The 24,897-nt window shown below is 48.4% G+C and overlaps 1 long non-coding RNA gene across 1 annotated transcript in view; it reads right to left on the minus strand.

Moving 5' to 3' along the window:
• The window catches only part of LOC123276215 (uncharacterized), a 143,292-nt gene that overhangs the window by 21,649 nt on the left and 96,746 nt on the right, over positions 1-24,897 (minus strand). The window lies entirely within an intron of this gene.

A 24,897-nucleotide genomic window follows, 5' to 3' on the forward strand; every position in this document is an offset into this window, starting at 1 on the left:
CAGGCTAGTACTCTGCAGCCAACACCATCAACCAGCGCCTGCCACCAGATCGGGGTGCCCTGGTGTTCCAGCAACCCCTGCCCCAATCCTGGGGACACACGTTTGCTGGGCCCGTCTTCCTCTACCACACCCACGAACTCATCCCAGGATGAACCTCGAATGCAATATATGGGTCTTAGTCGACTACAGGGCAAAGAACTCAACAACTTTAGCTCTGATGAACCGTGCAACGCATGGGACCTAACTAGACAACTCGCAAATGCTGGAAAAGTCATCAAAAAGAAGCAAGCAAAAGTGCAAGATACACTCAACTCCAACTCTGGCCCCAGGATGGATTCCCGTTCCCATTACTACTGTATGCAAAGCCACCCCCACACCCAATTCATGTTCAGTTCATTAGGTGGAAAGCATCCCATAAGCTCATTCATGCTAAAGCCCAGATGAATGGAAATGGTTCCAGCCTTATCCTTCCAGGGGAGACAAGAAACTCAGCACAAGTAAATCTGAATTCACCCCGCCCTGTGACGTTTCAATCTAGCCAATTTAGTGGCAGACACTGGGGACTGAGGGGTGGGGGGGTGGGTAGTGGGAGACTGGAGGGGGTCTTCTTTAAATCGGATGGTGGGGGGACAAGATGCGGAGGAGAGGGAGGGTTCTGACAGCCAAGGTTCCCAGGCTTGGCTACCCACTGAAATCACCGTCCCACTCCCCTGACAGCTGGAAAATCAGACTGAAGCCTGGAGCCCACTCACGTTCTGATTGGTATAAAGTGAGGACTGGGCACTGGGTTTAAAAAATTTTTTTAAGTTCCCCGAGTAAGTCTAATATGCAGCAAAGTTTGAAGATCATCTGGAGATCTTGTTAAAATCCGCATTCAGTAGGTCTGAGGACGCAGCCTGAGATGCTGCATTTGCAACAAGCTCCTGGGGGAACCCAACGCCGGTAGGCCACAGAACACACTCTGAGTAGCAGGGGCCTAGAAGGGATGCCCTCAAACACCCTCCTGCTGCACCCCGCCCCAGGAATCTCAGGAGAACTGACCTCACTCTGCTCTCCCCCCGGGCTTCCCGGTTCTGGGGTGGAAACCACCACTTCTCAGCAGGCCCCGGGACCTGCCCAGCTGACTCCTGGAGTGCCAGATGGCTGCGAGAGACATTATCATCCCAAGAGACAGCTGCCCCTCCCCTCTCTCCTATCATCCAGTTCTGGGCATCCAACCTCCAGCCTGAAATGCACTTCTAAGAACCACTGCAGTAAGCCGAACGGTTTGCCTCTGCTCTGCTCCTTAAGACGAGGGAGGGTCTCTTTCCCCTTTGATTTTTGCATCGGCATGGCGCTCCAGGACAGGCAAGATTGCAGGCTTCCCGGGAGCCTGGGCGGACCACGGACCCTGTCTCTCTCCGCCACAGCACACTGGCTTCAACACCTACTGTGTGGAGCCTGTGGCAGCTGCACACACACCTCGCTGCTGCCTGTATGTCCTCAGTGCGGATGACGTGAGACAGGGTGGATGGCACTTCCTCGGACACAGGCCAACAGCAGCACGCCACACCCCACACCAAACCTCTGTGGGAGGCCAGGGACTACAACCAGCTACCCACAGCCTGCCCTCAAAGGTCCCTTCCTTCCTCCCGCAACCCCCACCCAGACAGGTTCCTTCCTGACATCTCCTGGGATGCCTTGAGCCAAACACCACCTAGTGGTTCTCGGCCTAACCACCTCCAACCAAGATGGAAGGGCCTGGTCCTCCTGGATACCTCTGACTGAGGAACAAAAGGCCCGGCTGCTGAGGGCACAGGAAGACATCACCTGGAACACGTCCAGCCCCACACGGACCCACCGCCTTCTCCAAAACCTACACCACCTATGCTGTGAGGCATGCTGACAACAGAAGGTCACACACTGCAGAAGACCAGGGCGGAGAAAGGAAAATCAGTGCGATAGGATACGGGATTTCAACACTTCACAAGTGCGAGCCCCCTCTTGGGCCAAAATAAGGGCTGCAGTTTGGGGGAATTCTCGGACCTTCCAAATGGTCCAAAATCAGAGAGGAGTGACTTGTACAAAACAGGCCAAGTAGCTGTCAGGAGTTCAAACCACTGGGTCCCATGTCTAGGAACCTACCTAAGGCCAACACACCCACTGAGCACGGGAGCCAGTGCCCAGGACCCTGGAGAATTTTAGATGCCTGTGAAAATGTTCTAATTTCTTTTAAAATCAGAAGGAATAAAATGAGTATAATATTAATGCCTATATAACAATGAATCCAGCCTGGATGATACTCTTCCTCACACCATAGCCATCTTAAAATATCATTTTTAATATACATTTCTTTTTATGGAGGAAGGGGCCCATGAAGACAAAAGTGCCTAAGGCCATGAGCATCATAATTCAGCCCTGAAGCTGCCTACTTCCTTCCCATCTCCAAACTTGCCACCCTTTACTCAGGTCCTCTGTTGACTGCCCCCACTGAACCCCAATACCACTGCTCTTTCTCGGAGACCCTCCCCCTACTGCCTCCTGTTGGTAGACCTTTGACCCAGGCTCTGTCCCAAGCTTGTCTGTTCCATTCCAGGCTGCTAGGGCTGATTCTGACCTGGCTCCAACAGCTACGCCCCCGCTTGTGTGAAAGCAGCGCAGCCTGGCACGGCAGAGCAGCTCCTCTGAAGCCCAACGCACACGCTCAGCCCCCTGCAGCATCAACACGGAGCACACATCACACCCAGGGCTGTAAAAGATAATTATACAATCTGATCTGGCAAATTAGGGCCGCAGAACTGTCTAATTCGTACAATGAATTCAAGGGTTGGATCGGCAGGAAAAATTAACCTCGATCTTTATTGGGATTTGCCCCCAGGTCAGGATTAGGGTTTATTTATCTTTTTTATTCTCTTGCTGAGGGAGGGTGGAAAGGGCTTCTTGGCTGCCCACCCCTCCCTCGCCCCACCCCATCCTGGTTTGGCTTTTAGACAAGCAAGCTGCCTAGTGATCTTTCCCACAAACTACTCAACTCCAGCTAAAACTAACTAAAGCACCAAATAGCAGACAGCTAGCTAGCTAGACAGGTGGGTAGGTAGGAGGGTAGATAGACAGATAGCTAATTTTTTCACAATTTCACAATTGGGATGCCCCTTGAGTTGGGTGAACAAAAGAACTGACATGCGCAGATGGCAATTTACCTCCTAATTATTCTGGTCCCACTCGGAAATGTTTACTTAGAGAACATGCAAATACACATATTTCGCTAAACACACTTTTTTCTCTCTCTTTTTTTCCCACCTCTCCAAGGATAGGAGTTGGTGGCCATCTCCTCAGCTCATGAAACAGCCAGATCACTACAGAACTGTTACCACAAGGCCAGGACACGTTGACACGAGGCGAGGATTACCCTTCATCTAACAGAAACAAACACAAGGGCAGGGAGGCAAGCGTTCTCCTCTCTTTCCTTTGTACCCTCCTGAGAGCTTCCCTTGGGGAAGATAACTCCCCGTGGAGACTCCTAAGTCAGCCCTGAGATGAGCAGGTGCCAAGGCTTGAGAGACAAAGGCCTGATGAGCACAGAAGTACGTGGCATCCTCACCTTAGGAGGCCACTGAGAATGTCCGTCTGTCGGAGAAAGAAGGCTGTGGTGTGTGCAGAGGCTGTGGCAATATTCCCTACACTAATGCCAGCGTGAATTACCCATGAAATAATTTAAATGTGCCTCTCTGTGAGACGAACCCAGCTCAAAGAAAAAGTGTGTGCTTTTCTAGGTTTACCTATGGAGCCGACAGAATTTTTGCTTTTTAATCAAAGCAGCAATCCACTTTGGATTAGGATTTATTGTATGGGGGCAACTTCATCTCAAAAACATATGTCTGGGTGAGTGTATGCGTGTGTGTAGATATGTACATACTCAAGGACAATGACTTTACGGGACAACGAACCAGTTCTAAACAGCCATCTTTGACTTAAAGGAAATGTCGTTTTCTGCACCTGGTCTGTAAGGATTCCAGGTGACCCCATTAAAAGTGGTGGAAAGGTACTCTGGAACGTGCAAACTCATCATCAGCTGGATTACCATCTTCGTAAAGAGTTCTAGCCAAATCTCAGATTCCAATTCCAAATGGTAGAGACAAGCGTGCACTTTTTGGAAGGAGATAAATACCCATTCCATGCCAGCTGGGTTGAGTTTTGGAAGGAGCGAGGTAGCAAAGAAAAGCGTCCTTGTCCTGGACAATGAGTACAGGGACACAAGCTTCATTCGGAAGAACTATCCATTCTAGGTGTGGGCAATGGGCACAGAAGATGGAGAAGAGAAAGCCAAGTAGCCAGCAAAAACGCTGGAGGTGAACGCACGGGTAAAAATTCTCAGTTTCTTGGTAAATGATCAAACTCATGTCACACACGTAAGGGTTCTGGAGTCAGCGACGGAGACTAAAATCCTACCTTGACCACTACCTAGCTGTGCACCTTGGACCTCTTTCTAGGTATCCACTTTGTCGCCTGAAAAATGGGGATCGCAGCACTGACTCTTCCTCGCTGCTAGGATGCCTTCCACAGCTGTCAGCCACCATTGTTATTGTTATTTCCATTTGCGGATGTAAAACAGAACTATGCTTGACTCTATTTCACAGGCTGGTTTTGGTATTAAATTAAACCATGTTTTCAACTGTGTAGCATATTTCCTGGCTTACAGTAAGTAATTAATAAATCTTAGCTATTACTATTATTGTAAAAAAAATTACAGAATTGCATGGGTTATACAAACAAACCTTGAAGAAGAAAGCAAAAGATTAACATGTTATCTCTGGGTAGCAAGTTTATGGGTGATTTGTTTTCTTATTTTATTTTATTTTTACTTTTTGTTGAGGAAGATTGGCCCTGAGCTAACATCTGTTGCCAATCTTCCTCTTTTTTTTTGTTATTTTTCTCCCCAAAGCCCCAGTACTTAGTTGTATATCCTAGTTGTAGGTCATTCTAGTTCTTCTATGTGGGAGGCCACCACAGCGTGGCTTGATGAGTGGTGTGTACGTCCATGCCCAGGATCCGAACTGGTGAACCCCAGGCAGCTGAAGCGGAGCACATGAACTTAACCAATCGGCCACAAGGTCAGCCCGTGCTTTCTTATTTTTGCATGTCTAAAGTGAACAGGCATTGTTTGGTGAAGAAAAAAAACATGCCATGGTATTAATAATAAAAATAAAATGGACATTCATCATCTTGAACTAGAAATAAAACTATAAATGCAGTTTTTCAAAAACAGTCAAAATAGATGTTGCAGGATTGCTTGTGAAATCAGAAATGGCTTGGAAAGCAGGGAGCAACAGCTGCAAGCTTGAGCCAAAGTTGGGGTTTGAGGTGAGCTCTGGCAGGAGGGCCCCTGGGACCCCCTGCACGATCCAGAGGGGGACCAGCAGGGAGGCACAGACGGCGAGCGCCACAGGGCCACCTCCCAGGCAGCTGCAGATCTCGCTGACAGCACAGCAGCACTTTCCACTGAAGGAGACAGTCAATATTGGCCTGAACCGTGAACTTGACCAAGAATCCTAACCCAGCTGACAGGCTGCAGGCCACAGGGTTGAACAGACCTGCTCCGTGGCATTTTCCAAATACCTGTGCCATTATAGACAGAGGGCTCTGATGACATTGGCGTTTCGGTTCAGGACCTACAGCCCCCGAGCACTTCCCGGAGCCTGTTACACAACCCCAGGCGGGAAACAGAGGCCAAGCTCCACCAGCACAGCCCGCAGAGGCTGGGCCAGAAAGAAGGAGCCTGCTGCCCCACGCAAACGTGCAAAAGACAGAGGGGATTTGAGCCTGAGAACCAAGATCCTCCTGGTCCTCATTCCTCCTGGACCTCGTTCAGGTGCCCAGGTCTCAGAAGGTCCTCCTCCCCTCCTCTTCCTCGGTTCCTCTTCTTTCTCCTGGGTCCAGCACAGACAGGGACTAGACCAGCTGAATGCCCATCGTTTCCCCTTCTTCTCAAAGATTCCCGGAACCCCTGCCCCTGACTGTTTTCCTAAGCCCCAGTGTGCCAGGTACCTACAGAGCTGGCTGACCACTGATTCCCAAATAACCTCACATTCTCCACATCCTTCTATCCCCTTCCACCAGGCTCCTCTCGGAAACTCCCCATTTCAGCGAATTTAACTTCACCCTCTCCATTACCCAGATGGGCAGCCCTCCCCTAATACCGAGTTAATCACTCTCCCTCCGGTCAGTTCCTCAGCTGATGTTCATGATCCGTCTTCTCTTACAGCCCATGGCCACAATAACAGCTCAGGCCCTTGTTAACCTCAGGTCCAGAATGTTCCCATAATAAGAATGTCATTTATTGTTGACTGTGTCCCAGCTCTTTACATGTGTTACCTCACTGAATTCCCTCATCTCGTATCACTTCTCGCCTTGTTCTCCATCCCTCCACACACTGGCTCTACTCCTGGGCTGGAAAGCTCCAAGCTCTTTGGTGCCTCAGGGGCTTTGCACTTGCTGTCTCCTCAGCATGAAACACTTTGCTTAATTTCCAAAGTCTCTGCTCAGCCAGCACGACTTCAAAGAGGCCCTCCATGATGACCCTGTTACACAAGACACGCAAGCAGTACAACCCGCTGTGTTCTTCACAGCGCTTAACGTAACCTGAAAGGATCATCTTTATTTCATTTTAGTTTGTGTCTCTGCCTACTAGACTATAAGATCCCCGAGCACAGAGAGCATGCTCATTTTGTGCTCCACTGTATGATCAGCATGCACTGTGTGATATAGCCCTCTTTGGGATGAATGAATGAATGAATATTAGTACCCTTACGTGAAAGACCAAGTAACTGATGCACAGAAAGATTGAAAACTTGCTCAAGGTCACGTGGCTAGTAAGTAGTTGGGTCAACATGCACACCAAGCTCGGTGGGCTCCAGGGGCGTAGCTGAGAGCCACCTTGCCATTCTGCCTTCCACTGTTGCAATTAGCCCCCAGCTGGCCCCTTGACTTCAGATTTGCCTGTTCTAGTCCACTCTATACAGCTCTCCCAGCTTGTCATTCTCAAATAACAATTAGCTCTGCCAAACTCTGCCCAGCAGCTATCAATGGCTCCCGACGGCCTTCCACGCACAGCCCAAACCCACTGTCTGAAACCAGAGGCCGTCTGCCCCCTGATGGCTCCTCTTCACTGTCCAGCCTTGTCTGGGGGACTCCTCTGCAGGCATCTTATCTAATCTTGCTCCCACACCTGCAACATCTCCCTCGCTCTGCGTCTCCCTGACATCTTCCCTTTAAGGCCAGCCCAAGTCCCACCTTCCACGAGAAGCCACCTGACTTCCCAGGCCCCAGTGATGGGGTGATGGCTCACACTTGAGCGCCTATTACTGCCCGCATCTCACATTTACACTAAACACAAGATAACAGAGGGGAGAGGTTATCTATCCTCTCTCCCCAAGGTGGGCAAGATGCCTCACGTGTTTGGATTCCTAGAGCCCAGGGCAGTGTACAGATCATTAATAACAGCAGCCGTGCTACTCCGTGCCATGTTCTCTGGCCCGTGGCACTCCATAAACACAGCCGGCAGACCGCACAATGGCACGGCTCTCTCAAGATAGCTAAGTCAGAAGAGCTGGACTTGCCGCTCTTGGTGGTTCTCCGACCTCTTTCCCAGTCCACCTCCACCCGGAGCTCTAACATGGGTCCTACTTCAAGCTCCCTCCTGGATCTTCCTGGAGAAGAGTCTCTAACATAAGCATAAAGATAGAGCCCATCACTCTGTGCTCTAAAAAAACCAAAATTACAGTTTACGAGCCCGTTGTGTTTTCCCTTTAAAGCCGCATGCTTGCCCCTAGGGACACCTTCTGAATGGATGTCATACCCAGCAGCAGAGCACCCCGTGGAAGAGATCAAGATGTTGCTGTGGTTGAGCGCCACTCCCAGCCTGCTGAGGGCTGACCCACAGGAGGTGTGCTGGGCCCGGGTCCCCCACCCTCCCGCCAAGCCTTGGCCCCCGTGCGTCAGTTTCACCATGTTTAAATGGAAAATAAAATGCTCAACTCAAAACACTTTTCCAATGATATTTTAAGGAAAAATGAGATCACAGAAAATCACGGAGGTAAGTTTCAATGGTGTGACCCCCAAGAAACGTTTTTTGTTCCAAAGAATCCCCTTGAGAGGCTCGTTCACTAGGTGAGGAAGGGCACATGTGGGGAGACCTTAGCCCCAGAGACCACCTGGGCCGCAGCAACACTTATGCTAACCTGAAAAACTCTTACGATGCTACATAAGCCCCACCCTCACTGCAAATAGCCTCCTCGCTCAGACTCAAATGGACCCGAGGTTTGTGAAAAGCGGCCGACAGCCCCCTTGCCAGCCAGGTCAACATTCCGCCTCTGCCAGAGATACCAAATGTTTCCTAAACCCACCCCAAGCCCAGCTCACTATGCTATGAATAGTTATTAACATTAACTGGGGGCATTAATTAAAAAACGTTCAGCCAGGCAAATTCTCCTACTTTTAAAAAGTCATTTGGGTAATCGCCTTTCCATGCCGCAAACTTTCCAAACGACTGACAGGTTGACATTTCACCATGTTGTTTGTGTTCATCCAGAAGGAGGAAAGAGCCAGTGTGGTTCACCAGTTCACTTCTCAGGTGCCCTGATTTATCGATGGGCAAATCCCCACTTAATAGCTGTACAGTAAGGCTGGGGAAGAAAGAGGCTCCCACCTCCTGGGGTCGGTGTCTGGACTGGTGAGAAGAAGTGACCTCAGGACATTGCTACAACCCTTCTCCCATCTTTCCCCACCCCCTGAACACCCAGTCTCCCAGTTCCCCTGGGTTGCACTGCGGACCCCCCAAGCCCGACTCCACGCTGCTTCAGGAGTTCAGGTTACTTCCTGAACCAATACCCAATGGGGGTGCTATTTCTGCAAACCTAAGAGTCAGGGGTCAGCGGGACTCAACTCTTAACAGTTCTCAAACCTCTTTCTTAAAGCAGTAGAACCCAGAATCAGGCTGGACTGTATGAGTTTGAATCCCACTCCTGCCATTTATAAGCCTTGAACTTCCCTGTGCCTCAGTTTCCTCATCTGTCAGCAATTTGCATAATAATAGTACCTACGGACAAGGTTGTTTCTGAGGGTTAAATAATTGATATTGGCAAAACACTTACAACCATGTCTGGAGCATAACAAATACTTTCTATGTGTTAGTTTAAAAGACTCCCTAACAAACTCGAATTCAGGACCCCAATAGATAAGTAAAAACAGAGTGAGACCTGCCCTGGCTTCCAGTGCCCGGCTTTCTGTGGAGCCACTGAGCACCCCCCAGGCCCTGCAGGGTCCCCAGGCCCACAGTTTGATGGCCGCTGCTCATTCTGAGCCCTGAAGACACTCGACTTTCCATGTGACACACGTAAGCCTGGCCACGTCACCAAGTTTTTTACGGAAAGACAAATGAGCACTCCTGGGAAGGTGGCCAGAGCACCGCGGGCTCCCGCTCAGGTCCCCAGTGTCCAGGAGCAGGCAGACAATAGATGGCCAGCCAGGGTGAGGCATGGGGTTTGTGTGGGGGTGCACACTGCCCACCCAGCCCTGGCTCAGGACCGCACTGCGACCAGCAGGCCTAACGGACACAGACAGCAGCCACCACGCAGCCCTGAGGGAAGGAGGGGTTTCCTTAAGGGACAACCACCACAAAGCTGTCCAGCAACCACGTGACGACCAGATACAAGGTCCCGACGGGCACAGCCCTCTCTCTGAAATCACTGGACACCACAAGCCTATGTCAATGTCGACTGAGCACCTGCCACGCACTAGTTATCAGACCAGGCGCCGGAAATACAAAGCCGAGAAGGCAGGTCCCAGCTCCTCAGAGCTGAAAACTTAGTCGCAAAGATGACACCAAAAATCACTGACGCTCCTACTTTGTGATATGTATTATAATGCATTATATGTGTATATTATATATAATGTTATGCTATATATCATATATGTTTATTATTTATATGTTGTTATATATTATATACATTACACACACACACACACACACATATATAGTGTGTAGGTAGTATATATATAATATGGCCAACATATACAGTGAGGCTAGGGGCGAAGGTGGTTCCTACCTCCCTGGGTTGGCAGGGTGAGTCACCTGGGCAGGTGAGGAGGGAAATAGCTGCAGGGTCATTTGCCAGGGGGTTAACCTGGTTTAGTAGAAACAAGGATATTGGCATATCTGGGTATTACTTACAATGCTGATGCTTTTTAGCTATACAATCTTGGGTATCAGGATTTTTAATACTTTTTTGAGCATGAGTAAAAAGAGCATACTGCATCCACGCCCCGAGACAGGCAGGGAGTAGGTGATCAATTAACTGCCACGGAGAGAAATGGAGAAAGCCTGGCAGAGGTCATGTTCCCATGAGGCCGTCGGGAGGTGCTTGGCTGAGCTCAAAGTCAGACAAGCCAGCGAGGGCCCTCATGGGAGTCTGGTGGCAGCACCATCCCGACCCTGCATTTATGCTGCTTTATCGCCTCCATCAGCAAAATCTGGACCATCGTTCCTCCTTCTTCCTGTCTCCCTGGGATGTCTGGGGACACATGAGAACCAAGCTGGGGCCAGGGGGTGGGGGTGGAGATCTGCGATTGCAGAAGAAAGGCAAGCCGTGAGCTGAAAGGATGCTTATTTTACTTGTGGAAGCCATGTGCGGGCAACGGCTGCGGGTTTCTTTGGGTTTATCAGAAAATCCTAACAGAAAAGAAGTGATTTAACCACAACCAGGAAAGAATGTGCAGATATTTTAAATATTAAACAGAATTCCTAGAGCCCTATAATATGACACCTCCTTTCCCGGGCTGGGCAGACTTTAAAGCCTGGAGCTGTGACCAGGGCCCCATAGATCAGAAGGTCGTTTAACTTGGCTCTCCCAGTCCCGCCACGACAGGCCCCTCTCGGCACTGGGCAGCATGGGGACCCCAGCCTGGCTCCTCACACAGTGTGACACCACTGGCTTCTGGGCCGTGTTTGGAGTGTGATTTTCAGAGACAGTCACTTGAACTGGGAGTCAGAGGTGAGACGATGACGAGCCTCAGCCATCAAATTCCAGGCTTCGGATTAGACCTGGGGCCTGTCGGGACTCAGACCGCCGCACACCCGCCAGCCCGTCCACAGACGTGATTAACCTGGGAGGCAGGCTGCGGGAGATGGAGAGCAAAGCAGGAGAGGTCTGGCCCTCCTGCAGTAAGGCTCAGAAACTCCCGAACACATGGCTAAACAGCCTCTCAGGAAGCCCCGAGGAGCACACAATGGTGTGCGTGTGAAGGAGCACAGAATATACATGCCTTGCCATCAAGGGCTTGGAGTGTAATGCAGAAACTCAACATAGCCCAGCTCCATGGTGCACACGGTGCAAGCACAGGTTCAGGCTGGAGAACCAAGCATTACAGCAGGACAGAGCAAGCAAGGTTTTATCAGCTTTTGGAGGTGAAGGGTCAAGTTCATAACTGCGGAGGAAACTGGCTATACCTATTGCCTTAGATGTTTCAGAAGGAAACATCCTGCGAGGTGAAACCTGGGTCGAAATTTCAGTTTACGGAGGCACCAAGAGAAGCTTTAGCACGACTGGTTTCCAGTATCACCTGGTACACAGTCGTCTCCTTCTACCCGGCTGCCCTGAGCCCCCACAACTCTCTCATGGCTCCTGTAAATTTCTAGCTGGGTCTGCAGCATAAGAACTTGTGGAAGGGCTGGCCCCGAGGCCAAGTGGTCAAGTTCGCATGCTCTGCTTTGGCGGCCCAGGGTTCGCTGGTATAGATCCTGGGCACAGACTTACACACCACTCGTCAAGCCATGCTGTGGTGGCATCCTACATAGAAAATCTAGAATGACCTACAACTAGGATATACAACTACATACTGGGGCTTTGGGGAGAAGAAAAAAAAAAAGGAAGATTGGCAACAGATGTTAGCGCAGGGCCAATCTTCCTCATCAAAAAGCAAAAAAAAAAAAAAAGAACTTGTGGAGCTGTCTTATTGTCCCTAATAGAATGGACGCCCCTTGAAGGCATGGTCCACAACTAACTCATCTTTTCATGCTGTTGGATGAATGTAAAACCCTTTGGAGATTCATCTTAAGAAATCACACTTTCCAAAGCTTCCTCCATTTAGGATGGGGATGGAGATTATTCTACTGTCCCGTGAGTAGGATGATGTGGGGGAGTCCAATTCTGCCACCACCAGACGAATAAGAGTCAAATTTAATACTACCTGGTCAAGAGAGTGTTGAGAACCGGAGGCTGTAACTTTGACCACTAAATGGCTTAGAAGCCTCATAAAGTAGAGATGGAAACATCTTCCAACCCTTCCTTGGTGTGAGCAATAGCTACCGAATAGCTTTGAAAACAGACATCATCTGCAATCAAAGAGAAGAGGCAGCAGGGAAAAGGGGGATAAACAGGAGACAAGAACGGAGAAGCCTTTATCTAGAGCAGGATCCTCAACCTCAGCTCTAGAGACATCTGGGGCTGGGTCATTCTTTACGGTGGGGGTTGTCTTCCACACTGTAGGATGTCAGATGTTTAGCGGTTCCCCTGATCGCTACCCACTAGATGCCAGTAGCATCCCCCGGTTGTGACAATCAAAAATGTCTCCAGACCATTGTCAAACATCCCCTGTAGAAGAGGGATGCAAAATTGCCCCAGTCGAGAATCAATGGGCTACGCTCAGCTCGCCCACTAATTTAGCAATGGGCTCTGAAGACTGTTAGAAGGCCTGAAGTTTCTCATCCAGGAGATGAGGAAATTGGACTAGATCAGTGCTTCCAAAACAGGGGTAATGGATCACTTAGTGGTACCTGATAAAACGGTTGGTCACACCCAGACATGACATTACATCACACTGGATCACACAGAAATGCTTTTCCCTTTTCTAGTCTCTTTCCACCCTGATCAAAGCAGGAAGAACATCTCCATTCGGTGCTTTAAGGCCTTAACACCTCTGCAAGTCTCACTACAAGAGAAGAGAGAGAGCAGTTCTCAGACTCAGAGCCTTGGGAAAGCCACAAAATCTAAATCTTAAGATTTTTTTCATCATGTCTTCTATTTATGTCCAGTGACCCTGGATTCCACTTACAATAGTGACACAGAGTTTCCTCTTAAAGCATGATTATTTAAGGAAAATAGGAAAAATATTAAGGAAATAATGGTATGTCTGCCAATGTGGCAAAAATCACAAAAGTCTTAGGAGGCCCTGGAAGGGTTAGCACTGCCCTTCCCCCATAAATTTATAACTTCCTGCTGGACATTTTCTTGGACGCTTCACATTAAACTCAAGACTTGAGGGGACATTAATAATTTGAAAATTCTTGAGTCGAGTTCTGTCTATAGTCCTGTTGTAAAGGTTGGTCATTTGTCATCTGTTCTGCGTTGAATCGTCTCCCTCCAAGATTCCCATGTTGACGTCCTAACCGTCGGTAGCTCAGAGTGTGATCTTATCTAGACAGAAGGTCGTTGCAGACATAATGAGTTAAGATGAGGTCACGCTGAAATAAGGTGGGCCCCTAATACAACATCACTGGAGTCTTTATAAAATAAGGAAATTTGGGGCACTGGCCCTGTGGCCAAGTGGTTAAGTTGGCGCACTCCATGTCGGCGGACCAGGGTTTGTCGATTCAGATCCTGGGCACAGACCTATATACCACTCATCAAGCCATGCTGTGGTGGCGGCCCACATAGAAGAACTAGAATGACCTACAACTAGGATATATAATTATTTACCGGGACTGTGGGGAGACAAAAAAAAAAAAAAAGAGGAAGATTGGCAACAGATCTTAGCTCAGGGCCAATCTTCCTTATCAAAAAAAGCATACCTTTACAAAAATTAAAAAGAAAAGGAAATTTGAATACAGACACACACACAGGGAAAGCATCATGTGAAGGGGAAGGGAGAGCCTGGGGCAATGCTTCTACACATCAAGGAACGCCAAAGATTGCCAGCAAACCCCCAGGAGCCAAGAGAGAGGTGTGGAAGAGATTCTTCCTCAGGGCCCTCAGAAGGAAGCAACCCTGCCAACACCTTGATCTCGGACTTCTAGCTTCCAGATCTACGAGACAACAAATTTCTACTGTTTAAGCCACTCATTCTATGGTACTTTTGTTCTATCCGCCCTAACAAACTAATACATCATCTTTTAAATTAGTTTGCTAGTTTAGTGACTATATTTTGACTCCTGAATCTCCTTGCAGGGTAGGAAACGCAGACATCCTTGCAGAAGAATTTGTGTTCATTTAGAGATGGGCATTAATGACAAAAGAAGGCTAAGAAAACAAACAAAACTCTCCACACCATCTGTGTTTACCATATTCTAGCTTTACAAATTGTATAAATTACTCACTGCTTTTTCTTCTCTGGTTGTCTACAGTCTGTCAGTCTCGAGCTGTGAAATATGGGTGCCCAGCTTTGGCATAAAGGGAGGTCCCAGGATGGAGGCAAAGGTAGGCCTGGAACTCAGGCATTATCAGCTAGACCTCAGAACCTGTAGGATTCACACCGTCCTCCCCTAGAGGTCCTGGGCCTCTTGTGCAGACGCTCATGCCAACTGGGCCTTTCAACCAGAAGGCTCTGGCTATCCAAGGTGCTCGGAGAAGATTTCACAGTTCCCAACATCTAGACATGGGAGAATTCATGGCCAACAGTAAACTCTCAATTTAAAGGGATGCTGTGATGAGTGAGAAAATAGGTAAGCCTTGAGCCCTTCTGCAGAAAATGCCAACCCAAGAGGGTCACGTAATGAGCAGCCTTGTAGGTGTCCAGGGCCACCTCTTACACAGCCAACAGCAGAAGGAACTAGAGAGTCACCTTATCAGAACCCATGACTTTTAGATACCTGCCAAGTAGCAAGGGGATCGCAACTCCATCTTTTTGGTTAAGAAAAATGCCCCAACGATTATTCGTCTCTGCAACAACAACAACAACAAATAAACAGAACTCAGGATCCTGCTTGAATTTTTTCCCATCTAAAATAAATACATGATCCCACACCTCTGATCACAACTGTAAGTTTGAGAGATCAAAACTTAGGCCGGAATGCTAAATGGCAATTCCTTTTTTTCCCCTTCTCTGGAATTAGCCAAGTATAAACCAGAGCCAAGAGAAATGTAGGAAGTCAGGAAGGACAACTGCCCAGCTGCAGCCATGTCTAATCTGCCACATGTTCCACCCCCAGCTCCTATCCTGGCGGCGTTAACTCAAATACCGAAGGGGCATCTATGGTGTGTCAGGCGCTACGCTGGGAACTGGGGCTTTGTCAGCGATGAAGACGACACAGCCTCTGCCCGTGTCGCCTGCTTGTATTCCAGGAGGAGATCACGTACAAGTAAGACAAAGATTCGATTACAAATCATGATGCTTCTGTGAAGAACAGAAGACGGAAATGGGGGTGGGATGCAAGTTACAGTGACAACAAAGGCCCCTCTAAGGAAACAGCATTAAGCGGATACCTGATGGGTGAGACTTATGTTAGCCACGTGAGTGAACACAGGGAGCTGCGCCTTCTGGCTGTACCCCAGGCATCCGTGGGGTGGACCCCAGCTCCAAGGCCACACTACGGAGAATGGAAATTCTGAAACAGTTAAAACAAAAAATAACTAGACTTGAGAGAACACAAGACCCATGAGGATACAAGCCAGGGAAACACTCGTTTTCACAGACTACAGACATGACCTCAAGGTAAGGTAAGAAATGCAGAGAGCCCTTGAGAGCAGGGCCTCATTCTAGCACCTACCACTGAACTGAGTATTACAACAACATGTTTTGAAGGAACCAGGCAGAAGCATGAGATTTTTACCCTTCTGGCCTACTGGGTTCTGGGAAGGCATTGATGAGGGCCTCAAGCATGACCACTCAATGTTTTATCACCATGGGTGAATCCTGGTTAAAATTTAAAAAAATAAAATAAAGGCTTCCTGATTCCTAGTCCCTGGCTGGGATAACCATCCTAAGGCAAGCCTGGAAAATCCCCGGGCTGCTAAGTCACCGGGGCTCAAAGTTCTCCTGTTCCTGCCCCACCTGCCAGTGTTAAAGTCCTGGCATCTCATTGGCTGGGTTTCTTCTAGAGGTCCCTGCTGGGGACATCTGTCCTCCTACCCACACCCCACGGGGAAATCCCACCCCACTGGGTTGAGCCCCAGCCTCCATCTCTGGCCCAATTAGTTTCACACCCTTGAACAACCCTGCCCGACTAACCAAGCAGTCAAGAGTGGCCAGGGGCCAGGAAAAATGCCTTGAAAAGCAGTGAGCTCTTCAGATTCGATGGCTCGCAGCTTGGCTGGGATACTGCCCAGTGTGGAAAACGAACATAAAGATCTGGTAGAGGGAGGACGGGAAGGAGCCCCCCGCATCCTGCAGCCTGCATAACACCAGAGAGTCAAGGCCCACGGGACACGCAGCGACCCTGAGGGGGCGGCAGAGGTGGACGGCACTGGGGCAGGGGTGGACACTAGGACCTGTGTGCTTCTTTTCCTAGGGTGACACACCTGATTGGCCAGGGCACACCTGGACGCTGGGGCAGGCCAAGCTCTCCAACAGTTGTTCACTGTTCCCTGAGCGGAGAGGCCTGGCACCCGCGCTCCTTGCAGACAGGGGGGTTTTTCTCCTCCTCGGTGGGCCACGCCTTCCCCAGGCACATATTCCCTCCGTCCAAGCCCCAGGCTCTGACCACAAGAAGTGCCCTTTTCTTTGGCGGGCTCACCTCAGACGTGAGGTCCCAGAGAGCCAAACCGCCTGCTAAAAGGACATCCCCAGCACATTTCTTTCTAGTCAGAGGGTCCGTGGCTGGTGGCCACAAACAGCACATCCTCCCCTCGCCTTGGGGCCCTCCAGAATGGCTCTCTTGCTTCCTGCTTTATTTATGGCCGAAGAGCAGTTACCTAAAGGAGCTGTCGGCTTCTTTAGGGTGCTCCAGGCTGACCCAAAGCAAGTCGGGCAGACCTCTGATGAGAGCCAAGCGGCTGGACACGGAGCTTCAGGGTCTCAGTCCACTCAGGGCTGCTGCACCCGCTCCAACATCCCTGTAAAAATGCGCCAAATAATGGCAACACCCTTCCTGAGGGAGCGGGGGGAGACTACAGCCTCCCCCGAAATACTCCAACGCACTCTTGGGGGGTTCCACTCTAATGATGGGGTAGAGGGACACTCTTGACCAAGGTTTAGAGCATTTCTTGTTTAAAAAAATTTTTTTTGGTCACACAAAACCTGGTTGTGAAAGGAAAAGAAAATGCCAGCCCTGTTTGACAGACATCAGATTTATGACCGTTTTTTAAAGCCTCAAGTACGTCACAAGAATTGGCCCACCCACCGTCCTGCCCCAATTGTAAACACGGCCGGGTGCCCATGCCCGCTCTCCCCCTATCGGATCTGTGGGCCTCCACCTCTGAACAGCCCTTGTGTCCCTCCCTTGGTCTCTGGTGGGTTAAAAAGATGCCTGGCTGTATAGACACAGAGAGTACACCATGGAGCACTCCAGGCTAACCCTCCAAGACAAACACGGCCCGCTCACGCCCTCACCGTCTGCAGGCAGGCCGCAGATGTTCATAAACACGGTTGGGGTTTACGGGCTGCCCATCCATTTCTCCATCCATTTTACACCCGACGAGTCAGGAGACCAATTTTTTCCCCCTTCTCTTAGCGTACAAACTCAGTAAACTGTTGTCAGGCTTGGCGATAAATTTATGAATTTTGGCCTCCAGATGTGGCTGGAAATGAAAGTAAACACAGGGCGTGAGCAACTGCATTTCAGGTTTGTGCCCTGGCAGGCTGAGTCTGCAGAAACCAGGGCCGAGAGAGACTCATTTGCCCTTTTCAACGAGACACCGGGAGCTGGTTTTCCTAAAGGTAGGGATGCTATTCAGAGCAGGAAAGAGATGCCAAGGTCCCCTGGAAAACTTAGGGAAAGGACTGGAATGCAGAGATTTGGACCCCTATCCAGAGAACCACTCATAGTCCAATCCCCCTCTGGCCTGGTGGGTCCCAGCAGTGCCCTCCCACAACTCTGGCTAGGACACCAGCTACCGGAGGAAAGTCTTCAGATCAGGAAGAACTGAAAAAGTCCCTATCATGAGATCTACTTTTCTAGTATCATTTATGCAGAAAGAAGAGAGAGGGGGGTGTTCAGAAAAGAAGGAGAGGGTCAAGTGTGAAGTGATAGGTTTACTTATTCCAAACATGAACAGATCGATTTTATTTGATTTTGTAGGTCAAAAAAAGCGTGCAGCTTGAGGGCCTTTCAAATCAGAAGTCCAGCTTACCTATCCATAGTGAGAAGCAGGAGAGAAAATAACATGCACATCTGAAACATGCAATGTGTTATAACTTGGCATTTCTTATGCTTTTTCTTTAGAGACGAAGCTCTAGGCATCACGTTTGACTGCAGTGGAATACCGCATGTCTTTCTGGAGTGTATTTGCTTTAGCAAAGTAATAAAACAAAAATTCATAAGGGAAAGGTTTTCTTGGTAACAATGCAGTGGAAATATTTGTGAAGTCGTGACCAACTGCGCATATTGAAGATGTTCCCCCTGGAAATGGCTTGGCAAGCGGCGCAGTGACAGGTTGGGCATGTGTATTAACAAGGGGGCAGTGGTCGTTACAATCTACCTTTGTTTGGTCCCAGAGAGGAGGCTAATAATTCATCTCCAAATGTCAAGGAACATAACAACATCTGCATGAAAATTGGATCCAGTAAGCCACTGGGAATTACGTTTTGGGGGAGGTCATTAGCTATATACTTGGGACTTATATTAAAAAATAATGGTTTGGGTTTTACATATATGGATTTTATATCGTTTTGTTTGTTAAATGGAGCTTTAAGATGAACCTTAAAGATGTCCTCTTCTGTATAAGAAATCATAAAATCATCAAATTATATCTGCAGGAAGGCTCATGAAAGGTCAACTGTCAATTCTCTGCCTTTACTTTGATGTCATTGGGGGCTACAAGGCATGCAGACAGCTAGCTTGGCTTGTGGACCCAAAGTATGCTTTATTTAGCCTGAAGTGTGCCTTAACGTTTTTTGGAATTAGGTGATGAGATGTAAAGATGGGAGATTTTAAGATTTCACATAAAAATCTGTATTTCTTGATGGTCTCGAAAAATGGGATGATCTGGCAACCCCATGCCTGTATTTCTACACAGGAACAAGTAGGTAAAGTGGGGAAGCAGTTGCCTCTTAAGGCAGGGTATATGCTCTCCAGGGCACTGCAGTCCACACCACGCCAAAGCACTGGACTTATTATTCATTTGGGTTACTTTCCTGGCCACTATAGGCATTTGACTTTATAATTCATGGTAAAAAAAAAAAAAAGTCATTCCACTACATGACTCTTATTTGATGTCTCTCACATGAATGTCAAAGAGGGATGTTGATCCACTAAGCCTCCTACCCACATAGAAATAGCCTGGCTTGGGAAAAAGAGGTTCAAAGATAAGAATGGACTTAACATCAACGATTGGCACTCTTAGATTTCCCGGTACAAGCCAGTAGAACTTTTCCTGCTCTGACATTCCAAAGTTTCTAACCATAAAATGATCTGAGCTGATGTGCCTTAGATCTATGCATTATCTATGTTGTTTAACAGCAGCATTAAGGGACTCAAGAAAGCATCCACTAGACATAAGCCATCTCTGTCTCTCCCCCCACATCTGAGTTACTATCCTATGTGGATCACAGTATTAATGTGTTCTCAAGGGGTTTACAACACAGTAAATGTGCGTTCGTATAAGGACATGGAGCCAGTTTGAAGGAGCCCCCATTGGCCAAATCTGGGACATTTTGAGCACCAAAATAATTAAGTAAAGTAGTGACTTATAGACCATTGAATAATTAGGAATTGATGAGTGCATGCCAATAGTGAACAAACAGATACATAAATAAATCAGGGAGATGGAGGTCTGCCAAGAGGAGAATGGAGAGCCAAACGCCGAGAGAGCACTGGAGGTGGAAAATCTTTTGCCATCATCGTGGTAAAGATGGGATCAGGCAAGAATCCTCACTGGATGCTAATTCCAGGAAGAAACTTTGATGAGGATCTTTGCATGACTTTAAAGTGTCTCCTCAACAGACTGTTTTTCAGTTGTTTCAAGAGAGAAAAACCACAGTAATTATACACTGGAGAAATCAGACAACACCTTATATGAGTGACCAAAATTAACATCAACAATCGTGGACAGATGGACCTTGGGTATCCCCCAATGTGACACGCTGTGAAAGCCATCACATCACCAATCCAGTAGTCCAACCAAGCATACATAACCTCAATCTAATCACAAGGAAACTTCAAACACAAAATGAGGAATTTCCCATTAACAAAATGGAGGGGGGTGGGGACTGTAGTCTTCAAAAATGTCCAGGTCATAAAAACAAGGAAAGGCAGTGGAAATGTTTCAGATTAAAGGAGGCTAGAGACATGAGAACTCAATGCAATAGCTGGCTGTAGGCTGAATCCTGTACTGGAGGGAAATCGGGTCATAAAGGATGTTACTAGAACAATAACAAAACTGGAACATGGATGAAGATGAGAAAAAAGTACCGTATCAACGTAAATTTATGAAGGCGACCAGAGAACTGCGGTTACATAAGACGGTATCCCTCTTCTTAGGAAATACACACTGCTGTATTTAGAGGTGAAGGCCCATGATGTGTAACTTACCCTCAAGTGGTTTAGGAGAAAAAATAGAGAGATAGAGAGAGTGACTGTTAAAGCAAATAGGATAAAATGTTAAGAAGAGGAGAATCTGGTTAAAGGATATATGCGTGTTTCTTGTACTATTCTTAGAACGTTTGAGTTATTTCCAAATTAAAAAGTTAAAAATGTTAAAAGTTTAAAAGTTAAAAAATGTGTGAGCACATGCACACGTGCGAGTGTATATAAAAGCAAGACAGACACAAGCACACTTTAAGTACAACTCTGTGGGACAAGCCACTCAGAGGCGGTGGTTGAATGCTGCGGTTGGGCCAAGTCAGGAAGGTTTCACGGCAGTCTTACACACAGGGAGCTCTTAGAGTTAAAAAGGTGGGCTTTCCAGACAAAGGAAACAATATGAGCCACGATCAAGCAACTGGAACCTAAGCACCTGCTGAGGGGGAAAACCACCCAGAATGGATAGTAGATGTCAAAGGCAAATGAACTCTAACGCTGGAGAGTGTGGGAGCCTGTGGTGGACCCAGGTGGCAGGTTAAGGAGCTCACTTTGAGGACAAAGTCTGGGGTAGGAGCAGGAGGTGGCGTGTGTAAAAAGGAGCATCACCTACTAGTGTGCAGGACAGACTGGAGGGATGGTCACTTGAGCCACGAAAACCAACTGGGGACCACGGCCAAAGTCTAGGTTGGTGGTCAGCAAACAGTAGCCACAAAATTAATGTCAGTGTCCCACGAGATGTAGGCACACGAAGCATGGTTAGAAGATTGAATACACAGTGTCTGACATAAACACGCTGTATTTTTCAAATATTTAGTAGACGAAATATCATCATTACTCAGTCAAAAGGAGTCTGTGAAAAAAATGTAAGATTAAAATGGGTTTCCACATTCAAAAGGGTGAGAAGTTCTGGGGATGAAGCATCAACCTCCTGTCCAGAGTGGGGCCGTGGAGAACCAGGAAGAGGGAGAGTGGACCCAAAGTGCTGTCCAAGATGGGGGACTGAAGCTTTTAGTTTAATTATAACACATTTGTAAAGACGGCAGAGTGTGAGGCACTCCCAGGAAGCGCAGAAAGGAGTGGCGCATAATCATCATCCTTGTTTTTAAAGAGCCAGCATTGCGGGTGTACGTTAAATCCGTGACCAGCTGAACGACAGCCAAAAAGTAAAGAGACGGTAAAACTTAATGTTGATGTCCAGATAAATTACTTTACCCTAATGAGAAATGAGAAAACAGAGTGCAGAGAATAGTCTGGGGGCAAGAGGACGTTGGACTTCAAGGGTAATGAACGTGAGGAGGTGGAAATAAAAAGAGGTACGCAGAGCTAACATCTGAAGAAATCTCAAGGCTACAGATGATAGTTTGGCAGTCGTTTCTTTTACGAGGGGCGTGGCCACAACCATAGCAATGGACTGGACTTTCGAGTAGAGCCCCAGGGCTGAAGCTCATCCGGTGAGCAGAAAGTGGGATCTGAGGGAGCCTGCGGGTAGTGAGTATTGAAAAGTCAGGAGTGAACATGGGGAGGAAGAACTGAGAAAAGGCAAGCAGACCTGACGTGGTTTGGAGGGAACGACAGGGCAGAGTAATAAAAGCTGGAGTTGGATTTCCAGGAGGAAGGAATAGGGGAGCTGGTAAAACAAAACGCAAGATTCACAGAAATCTCCCCCTCTCTGTGTGAGGAAGGAAAACGTTAAGTGGCAACGTCCAAGAAAAGTTTTAGACTAAGAAAGGCCCTTGTACATGTTCACAGAGTGGTTGAGAGAGAGAATTAGACAGAAGCGAGGGAGGAGTCATTTCCGTCCGTTTTCTCATTGGAAGGAAGTTCAGCTGGGGAGAGAATGGCAATCCAGGACTTGGAGAAGAATGACGCAGCAATTCTCGAGAGGCATGGATGGGGAAGGAGGGACAATTTCAACGTCAACAATGAATGGACAGTCAATGTGAGGATGAGGCATGAACAAACCGGAGAGGCTGTGCTTCTGAGCTCTCACATCTCTATTTGTGATCTGGGGAAGGAAGGAGTTAAGTGGGATAAAGGAAAATGAGCCCAAAAGGGGCCCGCAGAGATAGGCAGGAAGAGCCTGCATATAATGGGGGAGGCCAGCGAGGAGAGCAGGCACCCGTGCTGGATAGGGGTGTTTTTATCCCAGTGGGAGCCCCCTCCCTTGTCTTCTCCCATTCTATCTGCGTATCATTTACCTGGTTTAGTTAGAAACCGTGATTACAGGAAGCCTGAAGAAATGATTGAAATGCTAGGAGGACACCATGCCACATGGGGCCACACTTCTGTTTTCTGGGGAACCGGATCCTTTAGAAACAAAGAGGGAGATGATAGGCAGGCTGCTGCTGATTGTTTCAACAACCGGATTTGACCTTTATGGGACAAAATGAGCTGGCTGCAGCTGTGGCCAGGCAGTAGACTGGGGACGACTAAAGCCTGGGTTCCCAATGTCATGCCAGTTCTGGGGGCTCTGTGCTAGGAGCATCCTCTCCCCTCCTGCCGGCTCACTCCCACCCCAGCCCTGCTCTCACGAGTCCTTCTTCATCCTACAAGTAATGAGCGATCAGGGTCACCAAAGGCTGCAGGAGCACCTGGTCTAGATTCTCCTGCCACTCTTGAGTCTTAGTGAGTGGCTATTTGCTCTATATCCTTTTCTTCATCCATACTCGGTGCTTCAGAACCCCAAGATGGCACAGAAAGGCACTACAGACTGAACGTTGTGTCCCCCCAAAATGCATAATCCCCAATATGATGGCATTAGGAGGTGGGGCCTTTGGGAAGTAGTTAGGTCATGAGGGTGGAGCCCTCATGATGGGATTAGTGCCCCTATAAGAACAGACACAAAGAGCTTGCTTCCTTCTGCCCCACCCCCCCCCCGCCCCCCGCCACGTAAGGATACAACCAGAAGACATCTGCCTGTAAACCAAGAACCCCACCACACTGGCTCTTATCTTGGACTTCCCAGCCTCCAGAACCCTAAGAAACAAATGTTTGTTATTTAAGCCCCCCAGTCTACGGTATTTTTGTTACAGCAAGACAAAAGGTAAAGGTTTAGATGAACACACAACTGAGCTGGGAGTGTTTACTCTTTCACGGACAACACTGAAAGCAACCCATAATGTCCCATGCCTTATGCCAGGCACAGGAGGGTCTCTGTGCCACAAAGAGTTCATTAAATCCACACCTGGTAGCACTACCAACATAAACAAAAACACACCCCCACTCCCATCCCTCCAGCTCGGACTCCAAGTACCTTTTCTGCATCAATTTATTCAACCCTGTGGCAGAGAGTACTTAAGGGCCAATAGTACAGGACCCCATGCGTCTCCAAATGGATCTTCTCCCCTGAAGCTAGGAGATCCAGAGACCAGTGGTGATCCACCGGCAGATTTAAATGTCTCTTAAATCCTGAAGAATTTACTCTTTTTTCACCCCTTGGGGAATAGTACGAAACGCCTGCTGTCGCCCTATAGTTTCTGCCTCCCAAGGCCACCTATTGGTTCTTCTCCCTGACACCTCACCTTGGCTCCCCTCCCAGCCAGGTCCAGAAGTGTCTGGGATGAGCGCAAAGGAAATACCCCAGCGCCCACAGGCACCCTGAGGCTGCTCGCGCCGTGGTGGTCCTTGTTGAAGCGGTCACGGCGCTGGGCCAGACACCCTTGGTCCTTACGGCTCGGGCCCTGCCAACCACAGACGCCTTCAAACAGAGTCTGTGAAAAGAAGCATTGCTTCGGCTCCACTCCTACCACCATCCTGGGAAACAGGGTCCACAAGGAAAATATTTTCTTAAAGTAACTCCCTGGTTTGGGGGGTTTACCTGACTGCCATAGGGGAATGTTTTTTTTTTTTTTTAAGAAAAGCATTTGGCTGCCCCTGTAAGAGCAGCCTACGGAGAGGAGAGGAAAAGAAATGTCACCCTCTCTCTCTTCAGACCCGCCTGAATTTGAGGTTTGGCTCAAATACCAAGACAGGGCTGGCCAAGAGAAAGGTGTGGTGCCGTGAAGGACATGTCCAGGAGTCCAGCAACCGTAAACTTGAATCCCAACCCTAACCTCACCTACCTCCCAGCCCGGCCTGCCGGTGACTCACTTCATCTCTCTTGCCTTAGTGGCACCATCCAGTAAAACGTGGGACTTCTGACCTCACTGGGGAGCAGGGAGATTAGCTCATGTTTATAAAGCGCTTTGAAGATGAAAAGCCTGTGCCTCAAGGGGGCTATTATTATTCTAACTACCTGTGAAAAAAGAGAA

The sequence above is a fragment of the Equus asinus genome, chromosome 13, assembly GCF_041296235.1.
Source record: "Equus asinus isolate D_3611 breed Donkey chromosome 13, EquAss-T2T_v2, whole genome shotgun sequence".
NCBI classification, from domain to species: Eukaryota; Metazoa; Chordata; class Mammalia; order Perissodactyla; family Equidae; genus Equus; species Equus asinus.